Source organism: Rhopalosiphum padi, chromosome 3, assembly GCF_020882245.1.
Source record: "Rhopalosiphum padi isolate XX-2018 chromosome 3, ASM2088224v1, whole genome shotgun sequence".
NCBI lineage: Eukaryota > Metazoa > Arthropoda > Insecta > Hemiptera > Aphididae > Rhopalosiphum > Rhopalosiphum padi.
In genome coordinates, this window is record NC_083599.1 from 18,354,744 (window position 1) to 18,374,862 (window position 20,119).

Here is a 20,119-nt window from a genome sequence, read left to right on the forward strand (position 1 = left end):
CACAAATTTTTTAATTAGAAAAAATCTTGTGGCAAATAATGAAAATGCCGAATGTATTAAGTGTGGAAAGGTATGAATTTATACCTACGCAAGGAGAGAGGTAAGGAAAGGAGAATTTTACGTTGTAAGAGAAAGGGATGCCAAACAACACAAAGCTTAAGGTACCTAAGAAAATTATTTTCTTATATTCATTTGGCTTATTTAATCATAATTGTGTATACTATTATAGGAAAGATAATGCTTTTTGGACTTTTATTGACAAAAATGGTCGTCTAAATAGTGGACTAAGCCTCAGTCAACAGTTAGGACTGGTGTTCTACTGGACTCAAGGTTTATCCAATAAAACAATTATGACATTAACTGGGAGATCGTCCAACACCGTATGTGACTGGATGAATTTGTGTCGGGATATACCAGTGAAAATGTTCGAAAAACGTAATAAATTTGGAGGACCTAATATTATTATACAAGTCGACGAATGTTTGTTAAGAGGATCCAGAAATAATCATAAAGGTAATTTATATTTTATAATAATAAAATACAATTTTATATTGAATATTAATTATAAAATATTATAAGTCATCATTATGTTGTTACAGGTCGATATCGACTTGCAGATTTGCCGAGTGAAAACATCGAAGACGAAAATGAAGACCCTCTTGAAAATGGAAAAAGAAATTATGGTAAACGAATGGATGGTCCTTGGGTGTTTGGGTTATGCGACGATAGTGAGGGACGATATTTTGTTGTCGAAAAGCGGGACAAGCAAACTTTGCATGATATTATTAAATGAGAGGTTGTATTGGGTTATATTATAAGTAGGATGAAAAAGCCGGTTCTAGGTCCACACCATGCACATCATGGCACACCATGCACACCATGCACATCATTGCACACCATTGCACACCATGCACACCCCGGCGCACCATGCACACTATGCACACCCTGCTCACCCCTGCACACCATGCACACCTCAGCCCACGCACCCGGCTCACCCTCCACACACCTTCATAGTGCACCATAGCCCGGCGCACACCATATCCATTTACACTTGTTAACATAAATTAATTTAATTTATTAATTTATTTTTATCATATGGCGCACCATGCACACCATGCACACCATGCTACCATACACATCATGGCACACCATGCACACCATGCACACCATGGCGTACCACGGCACACCATTTTAATTTAGATACAAATTATTTTATTTTAATAAGTTCTCTTATCATATTATAACCAATGGTAAAAATGTTCATAAATTTTTTTAACCATACGTATTATGTTATCTTATCATATTATGATAACTGATATAGTGATATATAATTTTCATGTTGTATATTAATTAGAAAAAATCTTGTGGCAAATAATGAAAATGCCGAATGTATTAAGTGTGGAAAGGTATGAATTTATAACTACGCAAGGAGAGAGGTAAGGAAAGGAGAATTTTACGTTGTAAGAGAAAGGGATGCCAAACAACACAAAGCTTAAGGTACCTAAGAAAATTATTTTCTTATATTCATTTGGCTTATTTAATCATAATTGTGTATACTATTATAGGAAAGATAATGCTTTTTGTACTTTTATTGACAAAAATGGTCATCTAAATAGTGGACTAAGCCTCAGTCAACAGTTAGGACTGGTGTTCTACTGGACTCAAGGTTTATCCAAATTTTTTTATGTGGGAACATTGTGCTACTTATCATCATATATTTTCCTGTTGCGAATGATATTAGCCTAAGCCCATTCCCATTGCTTATATCATGAAGACTTTCTTTCCCTAACGTATGGGAAAACTGAATTTCTCTTCCACATTTAGCGTTGAAGTCGCCCAGTACTATCTTAATTGCATTCCCTGGCAATTTGTCATATACTTGGATCAGGTCCTCATAGAAGGTGTCCTTTATATCCTCATCAGCTGCTTCCGTTGGTGCATATGTGCATATCAAGGCAATATTTATAGTTTTAGTGTCAATTCTTAATACCGCTAATCTCTTTGATATAGGGTTGAATTCCTTTATGTGCGGTTCTATGGTTTCGTGTACGGTAAATCCACACCCAAACTGGTGTCTCTCTTCCATTCCTGAAAAGTATATAATATACTTTCCTACTTTTAGCTGTCCTTTTCCAGCCCACCTTACTTCTTTAATACCTGCTACTTTGATTTTATATACATCTAATACTTCCACTAGATTTTGACACGCTCCAGTTCTAAAAAGACTCATTACATTCCAGGTCGCTATCTTAAACTCCGTTGTCCGTTTTCCGTGTCCAGTCTGTAATCCGTTTCTCTGTGTCCGAGGCTGATTTAGTGATGGTATCATAACAGTATACTTTTTACGGGGTAGGGTTGTTAACCCTACGCTCAACCAACCCCCGACCTGGAGGACCAGACTACCCCAACCAATTAAGATCAGGGTAGGGCTACTGCAGAGAACTAAACAAAAGTGCCCTGGGCGATGGGGACGCCACTTTCCCGACGCCATTTTCTGTCATTAGTATAATCAATAAATTAATTAATACTAATTAATAAAATACTAAGTATTTATAGTCAATAGTATAATGTTCAAAGTAGAAATACATCAATTTAATTATATTTCTTATAAACAAATATATAACAAACGGTGACTGCGGCTGAGTTGTTACCGCGGTCCTACACGCTGCTAATGCGACAGCGACTTCACGTGTAAGGACGTCGGCGGCACTCCGACAGATTACGGCGAGAGACGTACAATATTGCCGTCGGGTTACGCGCGTATATAACTGTTCACGTATATTATATCTATGACGATGGGCCACCGGCACTCAAACCACACGGTTTGTATGATATGTGACACAAATAAAAGGCGCACCCTGCACTGTGCAATAGGCACGACGAATACGGACGGGCGGAAAAGGTTCCGCAAAGTCCGAACGCCGGAAAAAAAGTGAAAAGCGACGATCAACCGGTAAGTAGTGTTGGCTGCGACGCGTAACGAAGCGGCGGCGTTGACAACTTCGCGAACTTTCGTCTCACAGTCACACCACCTTGGGGGAACCGGTTAGGTTAGGTTAGGTTGCTCATGTCGCGGGAAACATGACCGCGTTCGAACAAATAATATACTCTATGTCTATATTTTATATTTTATTAACATAATATTATTATATCAATATTATCATACTTGGGTATTCGATTTATAACACTTTAGCATTAATGGCGATACAACTGCATGCAGCTGCTAATTGGTGATATTAAAAGGAAATACGTTGATACACAATATTATAGATATTAGTGTAAAGTATTTTTTCACGTTTATAAACACTGATATTAATTTAAAGATATTTATTTATAAAGCACAAGACAATAATATTACTATTTAAAAATCGTTTTACGGTTGGCTATATTATATTTTATAATATTGTAAGAGTAGAGTATTATATCTAACGATGTGTAGAGTGGAGATATTATAACGAACCGATAAACGTCACATCAAATAGGCTATAATATATAAACAGTTCTTTTATTATTATTCAAAAAACTTTAATTTTAACACTACAGAAACAAAGTTGTTGAATACCCATTACTACACACCAGTGGGTTTCTAGGATTTATTTTTATTTTTAAGGACGTATTATTTTAATCATTTAATTTTGTATAAGTTTATTTAAAAGTTTATAAAAAACGAGTTATGTTATAAGACATGTGTATAATCTATATTTTTTAAATTAAAACAAGCTATTTTAATAAATGAATGGTTATAAAAATTGTTTAATTCCTATTCTAAATATTATATTATATTTGAATTGAATACTCATAGTAAATGTATAATTTATTTTAACCATTTATTATAATTGAAGCATACTTAATACACACTAGGATTGAATTCACTAATTTTTTTCTTAATGTTATATATTTTAAAATACAATAAAAGGTAATAGATTAATACAATTACAATATAACTAGTTATTGACAATTTTCTGTGGTAAAACATTATATTCTTTTATTTTAAATGTTTTAAATAACTGTTCGGTGGGTTTGCATCGAACTTTACACCATTCTCTAATACCTAAATCTTTTGCTACTGCAAATAATAATAAAAAAACAAGATTAAATTTTATAGCCTCTATAATTATTAATATGTTTTAGTTATTGAGCTAAAAATAACTTAGAAATTAACCAATAAGATTTGAGTAGACCTTATTTTTTTAATGTTGAAAGCATTAAGTATATCTTATAGTTTTCTATTCAATTATGAAAAACATAATTTTGAAACATTTTTCCGGCGAGTTTCTAAATCACATGCTTGTCACAGAAACTTAAATTTCACTAAAATTACATTGGGTACTTTTTAAGAAAATTCAAATTAATATTTTGTCATATAATATATTATATTTACGATATACCAACTTTACGTAAAAACAATAATTATATATACTTCCATAGAGATTATTAATTATTAATTATTTATTATAGGCAGTTTTAAATTAATATTAATAAACAGATATATTGTACCATTATTTTTTTATTTAATAGTAAACAAATAAAAATTATCAATTATTTTTCAAACGAATACGTACCATCCTTCTTTTTTTTTAAATGATCATTGAGATAATCATAGTACATCGTTTGAAAATCTAAAACAAAGCATCATATATAATAATTAGGTACGTACTTTGAATAGTGAAATTACATTTATTTATATTCCATTTTTAATTTTTTTTTTAGATTAAATATTTGTTATTAAAAATATTATTATGTTCAATAAAATAGACGTCAATTTTTTGTTTATGAACTACACTACAATATAGTGATTATATATAATATATATTTATATTATATTATATATTTACGAGGTGAATGTGTGTTTTATTTATAGTTTTAATTAATTAACTTTTCCAATATTAGGAAAATCGATGTAAGACCTTAAATTTTATATAATGCAGTACTGATTATCAAAATGTAGTAGAACACAATACACAACCCATGTTATGATCAATAAACCTCAATTATAAAATTATAAACATTTCACTTGAGTTATATTAAAATATATTTTCTATATTATTTTAAAAAATAATCTTGAAAAAATTATATTAAAATAAAACTTACCTGAAAATGCATCAACGATCTCCTTATAGATATCTGTAACAAAGAAAATATACTTTAATAAATGTACCTACTGCTTAGAACTAAATATTTTTTTTATTTCTAATGTTATCAATTCACCATTATACTAAAAATAGTAAACATAAGGTTATTATTACTTTAATTTAAATTTTTTATAATTACCTGTCCTCCATTCAGCTTTATTCTCTAATAAATTAAATTAAAATAAATTTAATTAACTGTTTTGCTATGATTCAGCAAATTGTTGCTTAGGATTTAAAGTTGTAAGTACGATTGTATTTAACAAAATTATATTATGCACTATAAAAGTATAAAATGATATAATTATTATTTTTTACCGTAATTAAATACTATCACGATATTGTTGTATGATATTGCTAAAAAATACAAAAGAATTAATAATTGTCCTATAAAAGTCTAATAGAATCTATTTGATTTTAAATTGAATATTAGATTAAGATGACTGGCTCAGACATTTTATTTTAACCTAGTTAAGTGAGGTAATTCAGTGACTGCTTTGTGTAAATGGCAAGGTTAATAATAATTTTTCCAAAAGTAGTATACTATGCTTTCCGCTGGGTATTATCCATTTTCATGCTTTTACAATTGCTAATACAACTGTATTTTTTTTCTTTAAAATATTTAATTCGATTTTAATATTATTCCGATATTTATTGTATAGGTACCTAAAATGTTTGCATTTTATAATAACCTATAATTAAATTAACAAAGGTAATACATTTTTTTTACTATCGATAATGCATGGATAATTTTATGTAATATTTTTGAAGGATTTTATAAAGTAAAAATGTATTCAAAGATAATAATAACAAAACCATTTTTAGTCTATAACTAGTAAACACCGCATTTTTAGCTCAAAATAGTTTAAAAAAATGAGGGTAAAACTGAAATTTGTAAATTTGTGAGAAACAATTTAAACATAATATTATAAAATGTCTGACACTGTATATGGTTACATACAGTTATTAATTTTCAGTAGTATATAATAGGTAGTTAAGTTGTATTAAATTTGAAATTTGTATAAGAAATTAGTAAACTAATTATGTTATACTTACGCCAAAAAAATGATTTACGTATCGATTCTGTTGAAAATTGATTTGATTATTATTTTATAATAATTGTGAAAGATACCATACGATCTTTCTTAAGCATTGGTGTGAAAGAATGCTTTCATTATATGCGAACTGTTAATGACTGCAGTCGATTTTCATTAAAATTGTATTATCTATGAACGTATGTCAATCGTGATTTAAGATAGTATGGTTGCCCATCAACTATAGTACGGTATATAGTAAACTAATATAGTAATACATATTGTACCCATTATGTATATAAATATTCTTTAGATAATGTTCCTATTTTAACAATAGCTAATTTAAAACAAATTTCAAAAGATCCATAATATGATTCATTAAAAATAATAAAAAAAAATTTCACATCATTGCTCGTAAAGTTGAAAAATATTTAATATAAAATAAATCGTAAATTGTACTTATGCATTCTAAAAATAATAAACAATATATTAAATCAAATTAATATTTTCAGAATTACATAGTCATGTATTCTAATACATTTAATCTATATTCACAGTATGAATAAATTAAATTATTATTTTTTTTTTCAATATTTGTGGTTATAAACTTATAACTTATTCTTTAAGTATCAACTGAACAATATTAAATTAAATATAACTATATAATTGAAATAGGTAAATAATTTTTTATAAATTGTTACAATATGTAAAAATGCATACTAAAGGTAATATTAAGAGCTTACCTTCAATTTCTGTGAATGAACAAACGTAATTAGTTAATGAGTGTTAAAAATAAAATAATTTATATAATTAAAATATTAGGTAATATACAATATAATTCGATATTTTATGTTAAATTATATAACAAAAAATACAGTTATTTAATTCATAAGATTTTGTACAAAAATATACTTGTAAAGTGTTAAGTCATTGACATGAACAGTCTTCACTAAGTGTAACCCACGTTTATATTATAAGTAGGTACATATCTATCTTTCATAGTTTATACACATTAGGTTTTATCTTTAAAAAATGTTGTGCAAGTAATTATATTTAGGTATATATCTGTGTCGACTGGACAATATTAAATAAAATATAACTATATAATTGAAATACATAAATTTTTATAATATGTAAAATAGCATATACTAAAGGTAATATTATGAACTTACTTTTAGGAACTGTGAATGTATAAACGTAATTGTGAGTTTAAAGAGTAATTGTGTCCATTTTAATTTTAAGCATAGATACAGTAATTTATATTATGAATCTATGATATAAGTACTTAAAATATAGTACTGACAAAAGTTTTTAATGAAAAACAAAATGAAAAATGAAAACAACCAACTAATTGACAATAAACATAGACTTGTAAAATAGTATAATAAAATTGTATAATGATATCTATTTTTATATAATAGAATAATATCCAAAGTGTATGACGATAATAGTTTATTTTTAACTATTTTACGCTAAATTTGTATTAGGCCTCATTGATGAGAATTTAATTTTCAATTGGTATTATATGCGTATAATATAACGTCAAAATATTAAAATAAAACTTGATGGATTACCATTTTACGAAATTTTAATGGTACCCATCTTATAATACTAATAATATTATTAATAGTATAATTGATTATAAATACTAGAATTTATAACCAATGATGGTATTATTATATTTAATTATTTAATTGTAAGATATATTTTGATTTGAGACATTCAATACTCTGTCTTGTGCTTTAACTGCTTTATACGACCCTGAGTCCGCTGAACTACAGCTTGTTGCCACCGCGCTGGATGGACTACATGCCCAGTTCCGTCCGCCATTTTTAATCTACCGCGCGGCGGTGTCGATTCCCAATAGTCTTGCTAGGAGAAGAGGAACAAAAAGTGGTAGATTTATGCAGCAGGTTAATAGAATCGGCAAAGAAGGTAGGGCTACATCTCAACATAGAGAAAACACAGTACATAAAAGTTAGTAGGGAATACTAGATAACCTTCAGGAAACCGAAACCATAACAGTTGGTCAGTACGAGTTCAAAAGAGTGGAAGATTTCAAATACCTGGGCAAGATTGTAACGCAGAAGAATGAATGTCAAATTGTAATTCAACAAAGAATAAAAATGGGAAATAAATACTTCTATGCACTAGGCAAACTACTAAGCTCGAAAGTCCTGTCAAAAGAGGTTAAAACTCAGCTGTACTTGACAATCATACGACCAATAGTCATGTATGGTTCACAATGTTGGACGTTACGAAAGACTGAGGAGGACAGATTAGTGGTTTTTGAGAGGAAGGTACTTCGCAAAATATATGGACCTATATATGATCAAGATTTTCAAGGATGGAGAAAAAGGCATAATCAAGAACTGACGGAGCTTTTCAATAGACCAAATATAATAAACGAGATCAAACGGAGTAAGTAGGAATGGGCAGGACACGCAGTTAGGAAGCAAGATTCAATGGTTCAAAGAGTACTCCAAGAAAACCCAAAGAGAAAAAGACCACTGGGTAGACCAAGGCTACGCTGGGAAGATGGAATTAAAAAAGATTTCCTAAGTGCTGGTGGAGTGGAATATGATCACATGGATTGGAAGGAGGTAGCGGAGAACAAAGAAGAATGGGCAAGATGGTCTCAAAGGCCTTAATAAAAAAAAAAAAAAATACTATATTAGTAAACTTACTCGTCAAATCTGTTAATTTATAAACATAAATATTTGATAAATATAATAATTTAAAAAAAATATATTTATTGTTTAATAGTTATTAAAATTCTACAATAAAAAAAAATTGTCTTTTTTGTGTGTGTTATCGATTTTTGTAGATTTTAAGTAGAACGAATTATATATTTACAATTATCTAATTTTTTGGGGTACAAATATATACAATAACACTTAAAACAAGAAAAAATATTTTGATACTCAACTATGAAAGCGATTTCTGGTAAGAAATTAAATATAGATGGTATATTTTAAAGTTGATTAACGTTATTAAAATCTTCATTCTTTCATCTTTCAAACAAGTTTTTTGTTGAGATGATATAATTTTAAAAATATTTTAACTACTCAAATGATATTCATAAAAAATATCAATCATACTCGATTTAGGTATGATGAAATTGTATAAGGCATTTATGTATTTATTTAAACAAAATTACACTATTCAAACGAATAACAAAAAATGTTTTTGATCTTTTTGTATAATATGAATATGGCCATGGTAAGTCATTATTTCTCATTATCTACTATTAGCTAAGGCAAGACAATCAGTAGATGCAGGTAATGATTCTCGGGCGTGACCAGCTGTATTTAAATTTTACATTGACTTATTTCGTTTACGTACCTAACAGGGATAACAGTTGTTACACAGTTGAGAACATTTTATCTTAAAAAATACAAAAATTCTATACTATATTTTTAAAGTTAAACGGATTATACAATATATATTAATAAATCTATTATCATTAAATATTTATTATTAAACAATAGGTTTACTAATGACGATAATAATAAGCAAATTTGTGGCCTTACTCTTGATAAATTTAGCTATATAATATCAATAAAATATTTAATAATTATTACAAGTTTATATAAATTAGTTATTATGGTTAATTTTAATTACAGACATATTAAGATTATTTTATTTATTCAAGTTGCATTTTTATAATGATTGACAGTTAAAAGTATAAAGTGGATACTAGGGAATATATTTAATTCTAGAAAATGTGTATATATTCTAAAATAGAACAAATACTTTGATATACGACTTTGAGAGCGATTTCTGGTAAAAATTGGATTTAGTTAATATATTATAAAATTCAAAAAATAATATTAGAAACTTGTATTTTTTCATAATATTTGTATAAGTTTTTCCTGGATAATGTATCATTTTCAAAATATTACTGATGAATGATGATCGTATATGAGTGCCCAATCGAGTGTCGGACATCTCTTGTTATAATTCGGTATGCGCTTCCCCAACCGAGGGCGTGGATGTTGAGACAGTAAGGTCAGTGGCGGCCTACTGCCTTATTTACCTTTATTTACTAACTTATATTTATAATAGTATTCCGTCATATTATATTTTACATATGAAATTAATTATTTATAAATAGTAATGAGGGCTGAGTAAGCCATCTCTACCGCTAAGGCCGGGCTTAAGTAAGCGAGCCGATCAGCAGATGCAGGTGACCATGGATGCAGGAGCTCGGGTGTGACCAGCTGTATTTAAATTTTACATTGACTTATTTCGTTTACGTACAACGTACCTAACAGTGATAACAGTTGTTACATGTTACACAGTTGAGGGCGTGTAATTTTGGCCGCAGTGGGTATCAGATTGCAGTGATTAACCTCCGGTTACAGTATACCCCTTATTTCAGAAGTTTTATTAGGTTTATGGCATGGTTATTGAATTTAAAGTCTAGGTCATATTTTTACCTAGGTATTTGGTTGCCATGGTATTAGGTGTCTGGTTTATTTAGGATTTGAAATCAGGAAATGCTCTAGGGTGGTTTAAAACGATTGCTACTGATTTTTTCGAATTTATTTTTAATTTCCATTTGTGGAATAATTCCATTGACGTCTTAATTTCTTTTGTAGCTGAAAAGATGCTGTAGAATGGTTTTAATTATTGATGGTAAAAATTTGTATCGGAAATAAGTGAAAGTTTGGCATACTGGTTAAATGTATGTCGTTGGTTTATGTTAAAATAGAGAAATAGCGGTGTTATAATGGGAGGGAAAATGGAAAAAAAAACAACATATTTTATAGTCATATAGTGATAATTGATACGAGGCCGCTGTAATTAGATATTTATTAACGATAAGGGTTAAGAAGTCATAAAAAGAAATGGCGTAGGCTATGATTGTCTGTATAATCATTGAGACCGAAAGTTACGAAAAATGTAGTTGTCAATAATTGTTAAAAATTAAATATAAAAAAATAAATAAATGAAATTCTTAAAAATGAATAGTTGATATTTAACATAAAATGTAATTTAAAATATTGTAATCTTACGTAAACATCCTTTATCTGAATCTGAAGCTATAATTAGGTATTTTCTTTTTAAATACAATGCTCCGATTTTTGATAAATATTAATATTTAAAAAGAATTGTCAATCACTTTTTACAAAAATATATTCTTAAAACGCTTTAAGAGTATCTAAATAAAATTCATAAATGTAATTTTTGTAATTTTAAATTGAAAAAATTGAATGTATTTCATCGAAAACTAAATCAAGTTTATTTTGTAAAATCAAAGCACTTTCGATAAGCAAAGTATGTGCTTCCGTTACAATTCTTAAAAAATATTAAATTAATTTATAATATAATAGTTTAGTATAATAATAATAAAGTTATGATAAAAATTATTTATTAAATTAGTTAACTATGGAAACTTAAAAATCTCAAAACAAGTAAAATAGTGTTTTAAAAGTTTTTAGATTAATATCAAATTATTTTCTTATAGATGTTCCTCAAATCTATTCATATCATTTATGTTATATAATATTATATAAGACATACGACTTAGTATTTATTATATCAGAAAATTTCACATATCTAAAATTTATAAAATATATATTTATTTTTTTTCTCACTGATAATATCAGAACAATAATCTCCTGGAGACTTAAGAGGATCTGTAATAAATGAAAATTAAAGATGTAATTTTGGTGGATGACATAATATTTTTACATGTTGTATTAGAAACAAAAATGTAAAAAACATATATTAGATATTATGCAATTAATGGAAAGAATTTGTTTTCGCCGTTGCCGATCCTACGATTACGGTGGTTGTCGACAACGACTCGCGAAATGTGATTGTGGACGGGAGCGGGAGGGGTTACCCACACAAGTATACAAAAGTATAAGATTATAAGTATTATTATGATATTACGGTCGGTGACCGTTTGGTATAATATATATATATATCAAATATTACAATATGCGGGCGCCCAAAACAATAATAAAATACACGCAAATAATATTTACATATATATATAGAAACAAATTACTTGGTATCACCAAATTTAAATATAATAAACAGTAGGCATATAAAAAAAAATAATAAATAATAATAGATGCTACTGGCCTGGGAGCAGAGCTCGTTGGTGTAGTCTAATCAATGAATGACACTGCAGACTGTAGACGTTGGACGGCAGCACACGGGACACGTCTGGTACGGATATAAGAATATGTGTAGATCTCTGGAGCCGGTGGGTCGACAAGGCGGCCACACAGGACACGAAAAGCTGAGGAGCTCAAACACGTGGTTTGTATAATAACGAAAGGGCACGCACACGCGAAAAATTACCGTTTTACGGCTCAACAAAAAAAAACGGCACGCCCGGCAAGAATTGTGATGACCACAACAACACAAAACGCACAGCGATAATAGTTACAAGCTTAGAAGCTACGAGTGAAGAAAAACTACGAGGTTTACAATGGCGGGCGGCACAAGACGGACGCCTGTCCGGTTCGACCGTTGGAAAAAGAAGACAACGTAGACTTGCGAAAGCCGGGCTGGCCATCAACTAGCAAATTGTCACCGGACAGTGGAGAGGAGAGCTTTGTCGGACACTTTATCTCCTTGCCGGACATCTTATCTCCACCACACCTGTGCTAACCCGAGCATATAAAAATAGGTGGCCAGAAAAACCGTTCCGCGATCGAACAAATTAATTAATTTGTTTTTATAATTTTTTATGAATTATACTCAATAATAATTGTTACTTACCTTCCTTATCATATTCTTGTTTTTTGGCAAAATTGAAGAAATCAAGTTTGATTTCTAGAATTTTTAATATTTAATTATTAATTTATTGATAACATTTATAATATTTTTATACATTTTATAAAATGTATAGTATTTCTTAGGTACCAATACCAAAACCAAAAATATGTGAGCTACTAATATACAGAGATATGGTACTGCTATTAAAATACAGAATACAATTATCGATGCTTCAATAGCCAATAGTATTAGATCAATTTAATACAGAATAGATATCATATTAGTGTGATATAACTATATAAGAAATGGAAACTCAAATTAAATCTCCTGAAAGTGGAGCAGATATCATCACCCAATACGCAGATACACAAACCCAACTCAACTATACATTATTAACCAAACCATTACACGGAATAAGAAGGATGGAGAAGTTTAATATCTTGGAGTTTTTCTAGAAATAAAACTAACACAGAAAATAGTATGAATGGTAAACTAATCCAAGCTGTATACTCGGATGAAAATATTATTATTATTGTATATACATTTTTTTTCGCATAATTTTTAAAGTGCGTAGATTTTACACATAAAATTCCATTTAATTTATGTAGGTAATAGAAATAATTTTTATACTTACTTTCTACACCTAAATAATAAAAATGAATTAAATATATTGTATTGTATTTTATAAGTACTATTTAATAAACAGTAAAGAAAAATACACATTATAAGATCGAAATTAATATTTACATAAGGATTTCTAAATTTAATTGTAAATAACCTAATTTATAATACTATTTATTACATTACATTCTTTTTATGTATTCTTTATTATATATAAATGGTGGAAAAGCATTATTTGACATATTATGTAATAACTTTTGTTCTATACAATGTATATCATTTTAATGAATTAAAGATTAAACAATTTTAACACTGTTTTTATTTAAATTTTTATTTTATTATGAAGTATACAAGTTTACGATAACATTTACAATAATAAATTTTAAAACTTACCACGGTATTCTTTATTGGGACTATTTATAAATTCTGCAGGGTTGTCTGTAATAGTCGATTTTTAAATTACTGTCACCCAGACACATAAAATTCTATGTCATTTATGAAATAGAAATCTGTTTTATTGCACATTATTATTAATATATTATCTTAAATCCATCTCATGTTCCACTGTTTAAAAATTTAAACCATTTAACGAATTCAGCGGGTTATGCGTTTAATATCCATATAAAAAAAACCCATTTACGTATAATAATATCATTCATTTTCGTGACATAGGTAAGAATATATTTTCATATTTCGCATGCTTTTTACGAATAATAGACTGAAACGAACGGGCAAATGATAGACAGATTATTTAAATAGCAGATAGTCTACAATATGTTATGATGAATATCGATATAGGTAGGTTTTTCTTAACGTATTAGACTATCAAGACTCCTAAAGCATCCTGGATGCTTGGTAATATGGCTCTCGTTAATAATCCCTTACTAATCTAATAAATAAAATTATCTTAGTCCGTGCATGTAACGTTTTTTTTTTTGTAGTTCACTACTAAAGAACGACTTCTTACTGATCAGATGATAATAATAATATGATATGAACTATTTCATAGAAACCACGATTATTCAAGTCAAGACTAATGTTCTGAAGGCATGAACTACTGTCTACTAGTACTTATTATAGGTTATAGTGGTAAATACGAACAACAGCCAAGACGATCGAAAATATAGGTCTGAGTTGTGTTACATAATTTTAGTATTGGTAGTATATGCACCTCGAAATGACTAAATCTGCAAATTTTTAAATTTGGTAATTTAAAGAGGGACTTTCAGAAGGATTTGTCGGGTTTATTTATTTGTTGATGAATAATAATTAAATTTTCTTAAAACTAAATTTAAATGTGAACATTTTATTAATGTCTCTTTAAAATGTGTTGTTTGATTATGACGTACTCAAGTACTTTTAATTTATAGAAATTAAATAACTTACTATAAGGGATAATAACACAGTAGTTTATATATCCTTCATCATCTAAAATAATATATTATAAGTTAATTTATAACTAAGTTGAATGCTGATTAGGTTAAAGCGAAAATTTGATTAAATACAACTACTATATATAATATATAAACCTAATTTATCTGAATAACATAGATATATAGATACAAGTTATACAATATTTGAAACAATAACCTATCATTTTAACAAATATATGTGATCCAAATGTTGCAGCTAGTGTCAGAATCTTACACCTAAGTACTTACTTTCAAGTGTATGTTCTTCTAGAGCAACTGTTAGTTATATCCGGCCATTATAAATATGATTTTGACAAACATAATATGATATATTGAAAAAAAGTATTTTTAAATAAATATTAGTCTTCAAATAAGTAATGTTTTTAGAGAAAATAATAAGTTCCTAAATATATGTGTAGGTTTGAGGTACATAGGAGAGGTATACATAAAACGTAATATATAATAATATATTTATGGTGTTCAAATTGTATAAATCAATTTTAAAACGAAAAATTTGATAATTTGACGTCCCTTAGCAATACTTACGATAGCATTCTAAATAAAATAACAAATTATAATAAATAAATCGTAATACATTGACGTTAGTTTAGTCGAATTCGTAAAAAAATAAATTTCATACGCTCATTTAGTTATTTTTAATTTAAAAAATGAACGTTCTGCATTTGCTACAGTGACGGGCAATATTAGGAAAGTAATACGTGGACTGAAAATATCTTTTAAATAGTTAGAGGCCACATCATTGTCTAAATGTCTCATAGACACTGCAAAAGATGTTTTATGTTGTATATTGTTTTTAGAGAATCTTTAAATATATTTTTTATACATAAAATGTGTCTAATTATATCTGTACTGATGTCATTTTTATAAAATAGTCGAGCCATAAGTTGCCTTTACAACATCATGTTCACTACGCTTTAAAATATTTTGAGGTACTAGAAATTTAAATTTGTTAGATACTTCGTATAAATCTGTGAACCTTTCTTTAAGTTGGACGATTGCTGTATGTAGTGGTACAGAAACTGTAACGAAGATTAAAAACTAACGAAAATTTTCTTCATTTATATCAAGCCTCTTATCTATAAAATAAAAACTAAATCTATACTACCGAATACGTACAACAAAGACAGAAAGTACGAAAACAAACGTTAAAAATAAAATATAAACGGTTGACGGTTCTCATATTCGTATGATGATTGATGAGTGTTTAATTATTAATATTACTAAATTATATAATCATATGATTTGTTGTGATTGATGAGAGTTAACCCGTATATATTTATAAAAAAAAAAAAAGTTCATACAAATCTGAGGCCCCGATACATACATTTTGATGGCCACTCAGGCGGTAGTTGCGGCACTGTGTGTGATACTAACTGTTACTCCTGTGCCCGCGACCTACTTTTAAATTATTTTTAATTTACGTTGCAGCGGCGATGACAATAATAAACCTACAAGTGTACATTTTTTACAAAAGAAATAATATATATATTTGTATATCTTAGCCATTATATTTAACACAATCGACGGTATTATGAATATTGAATACATTAAAGCATTAAGCCTGATTACAAATCCTTCAAACATTATATTATAATATGCTTCCAGAATTTCAAACAATTTTTTTTGTGTCTACTTTACTAATTTGCTAATTTTAATATAGTTAATGACATTATTAATCCATAAGGGTAAGACAATTGCAATTATTAATCATAACATTGATATTCGTATAGACGAAATCAAGCAAAATGTATAATCATTTCAAACGTATCTCCTATCTCCTACTATTTCACACGTATATAATATTACTGACGCATTAAACCTAATAGACATGAATACAATACGTCAATCACCTTATTATATCGTCAGAGGACGTCATACCCATATGTGTTGTCTGCGTTACGAACGTAAGACAGCAAATTTGCGTTTAACAGATTAAATTTTATGCTGTTAGCCTTAATATTAGAGTCAATTTACCTATTATCAAACTTAAAGGTAATAATATTATCTAGGGCATCTCATAGGCTATTATTGATACTTCAATTTTTAAGCGAGTTACAAGCATTTTAAAGTTTTAATTTAATAATTATTTAATACCATATATAGGTAAATACCAGTGTTATTAAACATGTTGCCCACACGCTCTTTCCTATATAATGATATGAAATGATTCTCGAAACTAAAAAAATATTACCCAAAATGTGATGACAGACACAAAAATAAAAACAAAAAAAAACACATCGTTGTAAAATCAATACATTCATCATTCCGTTCAGAATCGAAAATCAATTTACCTATTAACATATAAATATATGTATTTTTTTATTATTACTATTCTACTACATATCTTAATAAACATTTTTACGGTTTATCGGTAATTTGATATCATATAATGGCAACCATGGATGTTGCACGTATGCCCTACGTTTATGACATGCTAGATGTATATACAATAATAATAATTTGCGATCGGCGTACCTATTATAACACGTTAATAACATGGTTAAATTAAACTACGAGTATACAGAGTGTCCCGTTAGAATTTACACATTGCCATATCTCTTAAAATAGAGTATAGAGTACAAAGACTATAAGAATTTCATATTTTAAATTAATTTAATGTTTTGGGATAAAAAGTTTAAAAACAATCGATGATAGACATTTTGTATTTAATTTTTCTGAAAATTTTGACTTTTTAACATTTTATTTTCATTAAGCTCACGATTTTTAGTGTTTTTCCTAGTTTCGAGAAAAATTTAAATTATTTAATACCATATATAGGTAAATACCGGTGTTATTAAACATGTTGCCCACAGGTTCTAAACTAAAAGAATATTACCCAAAACGTGATGACAGACACAAAAACAAAAACAAAAAAAAAACACATCATTGTAAAATCAATACATTCATCACTCCGTTCAGAAATTTACCTATTAAAATATAATATGTATTTTTGTATTATTATACTACTCTACTATATATCTTAATAAACATTTTTACGGTTTATCGGTAACGATGTTAAGATTTTCGAGACGTACTTTTAAGTGGAAAAATTAATAAAAATGTTTAATATTGATAGATTATTTGTATATAGTACAACAATTAAAAATTATAGCGTATATACATTTATTTAAATGAATTTACCAATATTGTCTTACAATATTATTAGCGAATAATTAAGTCCTTTCTACGTTTGAAAATGATTTTTATGTGTAATGTTATAACTTATAACGTGTTATTTTATTTTACTTACATTATCTACTATTTATTATCTGTATAATACTTACTTTTATAATCTAATAAAATAAAAATGTATTAAATGTAATTATGTATACATTATAAATTTATTAAATTATAATTTATTGTATGTCCATATTAGACATTATACGATTAATTATTGATTATTTTGTAGCAATATATCGTGGTAATTTATAATAAGAATATATAAGGTCAGCTAATAATTTAAAATTTATTAAATAAAAAATATAAAATATATAGTAATATGAAAGTTAGTGAATATCACTTTCATATTTTAATTTTAATATAAAATTACATAATCATTGTTAAATTTGTTACCTTCATCGTTAGCATCACTAAAATGTATTATATATATCACTGCCAATGACAACGTTATTAAATCTTTATAAGAAATCATAGTTTAATTGTTGAGATATCTACAAAAAACGGGCATACATATTGCGTTGCGTAAGTAGAATGTTATTATTTTTTGAATTGGTACGATGTTAAATTTTGTTTTTATTAACAACTAAGTACACATTACAAAAATTATTTATTAAATCATTGTTTATTTTTAAAAACTCACATATGTACAAACATGGCACACTTTTATGGTTCACATATATTTTAGGCTTTCTACACAATAAATTATTGAAAAAGACTTCAAACTTAATCTTTGCTTGTGGTATAATCATAATATAATTACAAATAGTGGAATATAATGTTTAATCATGTATAATATTTAGATTTTAAACGGAGTGATTGTATTTTACAATAATAAAACGTATAATGTGTGATAGTTCTTCTGTATAAAATCCAGCTTTTAAGATGACGTCATACCCGCATGTGTCTTACGTACGTAAGTCATCGGAAATTTGCGTTCAGCAAAGAAACTAACTTATTTATTTAATAATACGTATACATTTATAGGTTATAGGTACCATATTCTATTATTTTTAAGACTTTTGAAAATATCGTCTATTATAACACAAATAATAATCCACTACATATTATGTTAAGTTCCTCACGAATAATGCTTTTGAATTATCTATAGTAAAATTACTTTTTTTAGTTTCGATATAACTATTTATACAAAAAATCTAATTTAAAATTGTCAAAGCAAATGTTTGTGGTTTTGTCGGTTTTGAAAAATGTTGTCAACATTTAATTTCAGATGATTCTAAAAGGGAAAATTGAATGAATTATTTTGATAGTTGTTGACTAGTAAATGACAAACTTATGAGATATTATCTTGTATTACATTTTTAAGCTTTTTGACCAAGCCAAAGTATTGTTATTGATATATAAGAAAAAAAAATAACTTCAATAAGTCAATAATATAAATTGTCTATAATTAGCTCTAAAACAGTTAAAATACTTTCCATTACTATTATAGTAATATAAGAAATCTGAAATTAACTCAGATTAGGTACCTAATTATATTATATTTATAATGTTATTATAGCATTATGATTTAAAATAAATCACATATTTACATAATAAATATGTAGTCTATATCAACGTAGGTAAAAAAGGGTACCTAACTTTGGTCTTTAATATGAGTGAATTATTATACCTTAGTGGCTTAGTCACCTATTTAAATATTAAAATGTATATAATTATAGGAGAAATAATAACTGTGAATATAAAATATAACGTAATCAATTAATTTTAATTATACAATAATAGTAATAACTTGTTTTATGATTACATGTATAAAAATAATAAATAATGAACTATGTTTGTTAAATATTTTGTTGAAATTTATCCAGACATTGAATACTTTTTGTGTGTTTAGGTCATGAGTTTGCCAATTTAAGTGTACAAAAAGATATGAAATTTCATTAAAATATTAAAATATGTATATATTATTTATTTTAGTTCTAGTAAGTAAATGAAACCTGTTCTAGTTTTTTCAATTAAACCT

The 20,119-nt window shown here is 27.5% G+C and overlaps 1 pseudogene; it reads left to right on the forward strand.

Annotated features, from left to right (window-relative positions):
• Positions 1–294: 294 nt before the first annotated feature.
• Positions 295–818, forward strand: LOC132924058 (uncharacterized; annotated as a pseudogene).
• Positions 819–20,119: the final 19,301 nt, after the last annotated feature.